This window comes from Artibeus jamaicensis, unplaced genomic scaffold, assembly GCF_021234435.1.
Source record: "Artibeus jamaicensis isolate MK-2021 breed Jamaican fruit bat unplaced genomic scaffold, CSHL_Jam_final contig_452, whole genome shotgun sequence".
NCBI lineage: Eukaryota > Metazoa > Chordata > Mammalia > Chiroptera > Phyllostomidae > Artibeus > Artibeus jamaicensis.
In genome coordinates this window covers 2,914,008-2,921,162 of record NW_026521837.1, presented here as the reverse complement: position 1 = coordinate 2,921,162, position 7,155 = coordinate 2,914,008, and the positions used below count along the sequence as shown (strand labels likewise).

The 7,155-nt window shown below is 38.6% G+C and overlaps 1 non-coding gene across 1 annotated transcript; it reads right to left on the bottom strand.

Moving 5' to 3' along the window:
- Positions 1-283: 283 nt before the first annotated feature.
- On the bottom strand, positions 284-390 carry LOC119057165 (U6 spliceosomal RNA). The gene has a single exon (XR_005084026.2). It is a non-coding gene; the product is annotated as a U6 spliceosomal RNA (small nuclear RNA).
- Positions 391-7,155: the final 6,765 nt, after the last annotated feature.

Genomic DNA, 7,155 nt, shown 5'->3' with positions numbered 1-7,155 from the left:
CATGAGCATTTGAAAAGAATGTGTATTTAGCTTTTGGGATAAAGGGCTCTATATATATCAGTTAATTCCATTTCATCTAGGGTGTTGTTTAATGTTGCAATATCTTTGTTGATATTTTGTTTAGAAGATCTGTCCATTTTTTATAGTAGGGTGTTAAAATCCCCTACTATAATTGTGCTGCTGTTAATATCTTTCTTGAAGTCCTCTAAGATTTTCTTTATATATTTTGGTGCTTCTATGTTGGGTGCATATATATTTATGATGTTAGTGTCTTCTTAGTGGAAAAAATATGGAACGTTTCATGAATTTGCGTGTCATCCTTGCACAGGGGCCATGCTAATCTTCTCTGTATTGTTCCAATTTTAGTATATGTGCTCCCGAAGTGAGCACAACATTCTCACATGTCTTGAATTTAGATTCTTCCATGTATTCTTTGTAATACCCCAAGCCCTCCATGAATCACTATAGAGGCCTGGTCAGTAAATGTGACTATTATGACGCTAATGTCATCCTGTCCTTTTGCTTCTTTAGGACCAGGTTCAATTCCTAGTCAATAACAGACTAACAAGTTTAAGCCAAATAGAGTTAATATAAGCAGATAATTTGAAAATTCGATGTGATTCTTAAAGGCCTGAGTACCCATACTTTTTCACTTGTAGCCCAAGGAAGTTAGGCTGCCCAGTTATAGGCTTCAATAGCACCCCGAAATAGGTCTTTATAGAAACTCTAGAAAAAATTTTTTCAAAATACATAGTGGAGATGATTTGAAATAACTTTGGACATCCCTAAAATACATTAAGACTTATAGCAAAAGAATCAAGTATATTAACTTTTGTTGCCTTTGGTGCCATAGCTTCATGAAGTATTCTAGAGATACCATTTTGCACCCAACCTCTCTTTCTTCCACCCTCCCTATTTTTCCCACAAAACTCTATTGAGACCTTATCGCTTATGAAATAAATATACAAAGATAATGTGGATGTACAAGATAATGTGCTGAGGGTCATCTGTTTTTAATATCTTACATGAAATCATCTCCTACTAGCCTCATAAATGTCAAGATTTCCCAAGAGTCTTGTTTCCTCATTGAAACTAAGGCTTCAGTACCCACATATACACTGATGACTCCCAAATGCATAACTTTAGTTCAGAACTCTCTACTAGCTTTAGACACATATATTAAATTTAAGAATAAATGTTTCCACTGTGAATATTCCATTATGCACATATTTGAAATAAAACATCTTCCCCCCAAAAAACCTGTTCATTTTTCTGCACTTCCTATCTGTGGACTAGCATCACAGACCTGTTGATTCATAGATGTAGAAGACACATAGGAGACATCACTTTATTATCTCTATAATCTGCCCCTTCTCTCCCCCTCCATCACCTTTACCGCTTTAGTGTCCTCTGCTCTTTCCCCCTGGATATTGCAGTAGTGTCATAATTAGATGGCCTATTCGCAGGCTCGCCTGCTCCCACTGCTTCTCCCAAATGTTGCCAGAACAACGTTCCTAAAATGTAAATATCATTTGTTTCCTCTCCTTAAAATCATTTTGTATTTCCTTGTAACTTTTACATGAGATTTCAAAATTCTTCACTTTATACACATAGTTCTTAATGACCAGGCATTTACCTACTACAAGTTTTTTATCACTCCTCCACATGCTACTTTCCCTTAGCCCCATATTGATGGATTTATAATGATTTAAACATATATGCTCTTTCAGACTTTTCTCCACTGAAGTGCCTTTTGTTCCATTTTCAAGCTAATTCTTACCCTTTCAAATCTCAACTCAACAGACTCTACTTCTGGAACCATTTCAGAATCCTTCTTGCTTTCATCCGATTTGTGTTCTCAGTGAGTATGCTTTTATCATAGCCTTTATCTGCCAGAACTATAATCGCTGATCTGCAAATTGATCTCCCCTATTACACTGTGAGCTTTGCAGGCCTCTACCACATCTGTTTCTGTTATCTTATTAGTGGCTAGAATAGTGCCTGGTAAACTCATTCTTCAATGCACAGCTGATGAATTAATTGTTGAAAGAAGGGATACAAAGCATGTGCCACATTTAGCAAAATTCTTAGACTTTGGGAAGTAATCTTTGCTCAGGGAAAATACTTAAGAAAAAATTTATGTGATATATCAGGTCAGGTTTCTTTCTCCTAAGATAACATTTAAGGGACATGAGAAGAATCTTTGTCAAGATTTTTAAAAGTTTTTCAATTTATATATATGAAATACAGAAAGTATAATATAATAACCCAAAGGTAAAAATGAATGTAAAAATAATGAGGCAGAATGTTTTTTAAAATAATCTTTATGTATATTCCTCCCCTCAGTCACATTAACACAGTATAACACTCGAGAATTAGAAATATCAAGGGGAAAATTTAAAAAATGCAAGCCACTACTCTATTAAATGTTTTAAATGTTCTCTAAAGAAAACTCACACATAATGAAATAGTAAAATGGAAGTTTTCAAGCTCTCTGGGGAAGCTTTGGGGCTCACTAAGAGCACTGGCACTAACACTTGTTTCTTACTGATAAATTAAATCTCTAGGACATTTCCTGAAAAATCATGAGCATAAGGACTGTTTACAGTAGCAGAACTAGTCTCCCCATTAGCTTTTGGGTAAATAAAGACGTATTAAGATTCTAGTTACTACATCAAGAATGACCCAGGCAACAGGTGCCTCCCACAGGCCATATTCATAATATTCCTATTCATCGCATACCCAATTATTTAAATTGAGGTATAACAATTTACAAATAATTAAATCACTTTCCTTTAAAATTACTTATCAAATAATAGAGATTACATTTGAATGAAGCCATTTTCATGTAAATTATTGGTGCATTGTTTCAATCCAAAGCAACATGATGAGTTACCAAATAATATACATGTTGGGAAAGAGAAGACTGTTATGTTGAAGTCACTCTATATCATAGAAGTTAATAGCTACCCCCAATGGTCATTATTAAGTTAACTTCAGGAATACTAAATTCCAACAGTAAGTGGAATTTCATTATAATTCAGTGGCTGGAACAGGTAATAATATTTCACCCTAAAAGTTTACCATACATGGGATATATGAGAACTCTGTACTTAACTGCTTGATTTTGTTTGGAACCTAAAACTGCTCTAAAAATTAATGTCTATTTAAAAAATAAAAGTTAATCATATATTAAGCCGTTAGTTTATCAATATATTACTTTGTGGTATAAATTATATGTTCAACAATGCAAACAGACTTATAGGATGACTAGGCTATTTATAATAAGTAAATCTTACCTCTCCCATCCAAGGTCTTTAGGTATTTATTATATTCTACTTTCTAAGCTACAAAGAACAACAAAACCTTCCAAAACCACCTCTTTCAAAAGTAGTTAAGTTTTTCTATTTCTAGATCAGTATACCTTCATTTCCAAACAAGTGTGACACAAAATCAACAAAAGAAACAAGTGGACAGGCCTCTGAGGCCACACACATGTAGATTTCTTCCAGTGCTGCTCACTAGAAGAGGATAGGACCACCCTGCACCAAATGAAAAATGGGCATGTGGCCCAGTCTTAAAGCTCCACAAAGCCTTCTTCAGTGAATCCTGTTGGGACATGAAAATCTCAAGTATTTTTCTTGCCATCTTATGGGTAGATGCATATTGACTTCTGTAGAGAGGTATGCATGTGAGTGTGCATATGTGTGTAGGGGGCACAGTTATCCACTAGACAATCAAAAGAATAAATTCACGCTGGTGGAGAAACTTGCAATATCTACTCTGAATCATTTTGTGGAATTTGGAATGTCATGGTTGACTGAGCTCTCTTGGATGTTATTCTTTTCCAGGTAATTCAGACACAGACAAATACACTTCTGGGGGAAGCAAAATGGGAATAGGTTCTGGTGTGAACCCAGTCCCTACAGTTAAGAGAGAAGCTCTCTTCAAAGGTGTTTAGAGAAAAGGTCTTCTCACACAGAAAGAACTTAATATACAGGAACAATAGAGGAGGTTACCCTTTGAAAACTGAAAGTCTTACCATTTTGAAAGGGACAAAGAACAGGTAAACAGTGGCATGAAAGGAAAGGGTCCTAGTGCTCAGAGGAAGGAAACTGATTCAATAGAGAAAAGAGTAATAAATTGCTTTCCCTGAAATGGTACATAAGGAAAATTCACTTATCAGGCAAAGATGAGTAGAGGTAATGTGGGACATACTCAGGCAGGGAGTGTCATATGTAAATGCAGGAAGATTAGAGAGAACAAGGCACATTAAGGGTGCAAATGGCTTGTTGAATGAGCTGCATCTGATGGGGCACAAACAGAACACATTATCTTTCTCCTATCACTAAGTTTAACATGTTCCTGCAGGTCTTTCCCACGCCCAGTTCCTTAATACCATCCTAGGCCAATAAACATAGCTTTCAGTTATTTTTAGCTTTAAAAATAGTACCAATATCAGGTATTAAAAATTCCAGTAACATGTGACTTCCGCCAAGATGGAGGCGGAGAACTGTGCTTCCTCACACAACCAAGTTTAGAGACAACTAAATAATAGCAACAGAAAACACAGCCAGAACACAGAAAATTGAACTTTTCGGAAGTCTGATAACAACAAATTCTTCAGCCTGACCGGTAAGAGGGGCGAAACCAGCAGCTCGCAGAGCGGGGTAGCACAGGAAAACTCGGTCAGACGGACTCAGGCGTGAGGAATCCAGGCACAGGGTTGGACCTGGTGGGCAACTCAGCAAGCAATCACTGGGAAACAGCGAGAGAGCAGGGCTGCGGGTTGACTGTGGTCGGGCATTCGTGTGTGGATAGACAAGCGAGGGAGTGGGCAATTGGATGAAAGCCAGCAGCCCCATCGGCAAGTGGAGGCGGAGGGCACCTCCATTTCCCTGCTCCTACCCCGCCTCCACATACAGCGTCAAAATCCAGCGACGTAAGTGGCCCTGCCCCGGTGAACAACCTAAGGCTCTGCTCTTCACCCAGGTGTGAGAAACAGCAGAAGGGGCCGCCATTTCCCCACTCTGACCCCGCCTCCACATACAGAGTCACAACCCAGCGACCTGGGAGTCCAAGGCTCCACCCCTCAGACATAAAGGGCGCAAACAGACCAAAAATGGCTCAAGAAGATCTCAAAGCCCCAGAGCCTATAAATCTAAGCATTGAAGAAATAGCAAAACTCTCAGATGAACAGATTAAAACACTGGTGATCAGGATCCTCACAGAACTGGTTGATTATAGCCACAAATTAGACAAACATATGAAGGTGAAACTAATCGAAATGAATGGAATTGCACAGGAAACCAATAGCGATGTAAAGGAAACTGGGACTCAGATCAATGGAGTGGACCAGAATAAAGCAAATAATGGCCAAACAGAAAAGAGTCAAGAAGCAAGAATTCAAAAAAATGAGGAGAGTCTAAGGAACCTCCAGGACATCTTTAAACATTCCAACATCCGAATTATAGGGGTACCAGAAGGGGGAAAGGAACAGCCACCAGTGGAAAACTAATTTGAACAAATAATAAACAAGATTTTCCCCAATCTGGCAAAGGAAATAGACTTCCAAGAAATCCAGGAAGCTCAGAGAGTCCCAAACAAGTTGGACCCAAGAAGGAGCACTCCAAGGCACATCATAATTACATTAGCCAAGATTCAAATGAAGGAGAGAATTCTAGAAGCAGCAAGAGATAAGGGGACAGTCACCTACAAAGGAGTCCCCATCAGACTGCCAGTGGATTTCTCAAAAGAGACCTTACAGGCAAGAAGGGGCTGGAAAGAGGTATTCCAAGTCATGAAATCCAAAGACCTACAACTAAGATTGCTCTATCCAGCAAAACTTTCATTTAGAATGGAAGGACAGATAAAGTGCTTCTCAGATAAGATCAAATTCAAGGAGTACATCATCACCAAGCCCTTATTATATGAAATGTTAAAGGGACTTATCTAAGAAAAAGAAGTTTAAAAAACATAAACAGTGAAAGGACAGCAAACTCACAGTTATTAAGAACCACACCTAAAACAAAAGCAAACTAAAAGGACAGCTAGATCAGGAGTGGAAACATAGAAATGAAGATCTCAAGAAGGGTTAGCAACAGGGCAGTGGGAGGAGGAGAAGGGGGGAGAAGGTACAGAAAATAAGTAGCATAGACAGTAGATAGAAAATAGATGGGGGGGCAAGAATAGCATGGGAAATATAGAATCTAAAGAACTTGAGACACATGGTCATAAACTAAAGGGGGGTAATGGTGGGGATGGGGGGTAGGGTGGAGGGGAATGAAGGGGGGAATAGAACAACTGTAACAGCATAATCAATAAAAAAATAAATTTAAAAAATTCCAGTAACATGTAAATCAAAATGTCAGTGTCCTGACTTGAATTGACATCTACACTGACCACATCAACATTTCTCTCTCAAGTCCCAACCTCCCCTTGAACTCCAAGTGCTTGCATGATCATCTACACTTGAATGTCTAATGAACACCTCAAAGCAAAACTGCCCCTCATCCACAGTGGAGCCCTCCTCAGTTAATAGGAGGAGTTCCATTCTTCAGTTTCTCAGGCTAGTCTTCCCTGTCTCTCATACTCACATCCAATCCTCAGCTGATCTAGTTGTCTCTATTGGTTGGGAAACATTTCTCAACTCTTCCACTCAACATTCTACCCTTCCCAATATGTCCTCTTCCCTTTCCAAGTTTATTTTTTCCATAGCACTTATCATCTTCTATATTATGTATAGTTTTAATTTCTGCATTTCTCCTCCTCTATTAGAATATAAGGTCTGTAAGGCAAAGATCTTTCCATGTTTTGTTCACCGCTGGATTCCCTGTACCTAGAGCAATTGACACGCATACAATAAATGCTCAGTGAATGTTTACAGAAGGAATGACTTAAGCACATCCTATCCACAATTTCTCCCAGACCTGCAGCATGTAGAAAACTTGACCCATTTCTTCACTCTTCCTGTTCTATCTCCTTCCCATTGCTCCAAGCTTTCCCAAGATAAGGAAAAAGGGGATGAAGGTATTAGAAAACAGGAGACAGAGGTCTTCTTGTTTGGCAGGCATGCTTATCGTCTCTTTTGGCTGACTGCACATGGATGTCAGGCCTTCATTATGGGCAGCATTTAAGTGCTAGTTGTTTCATGAT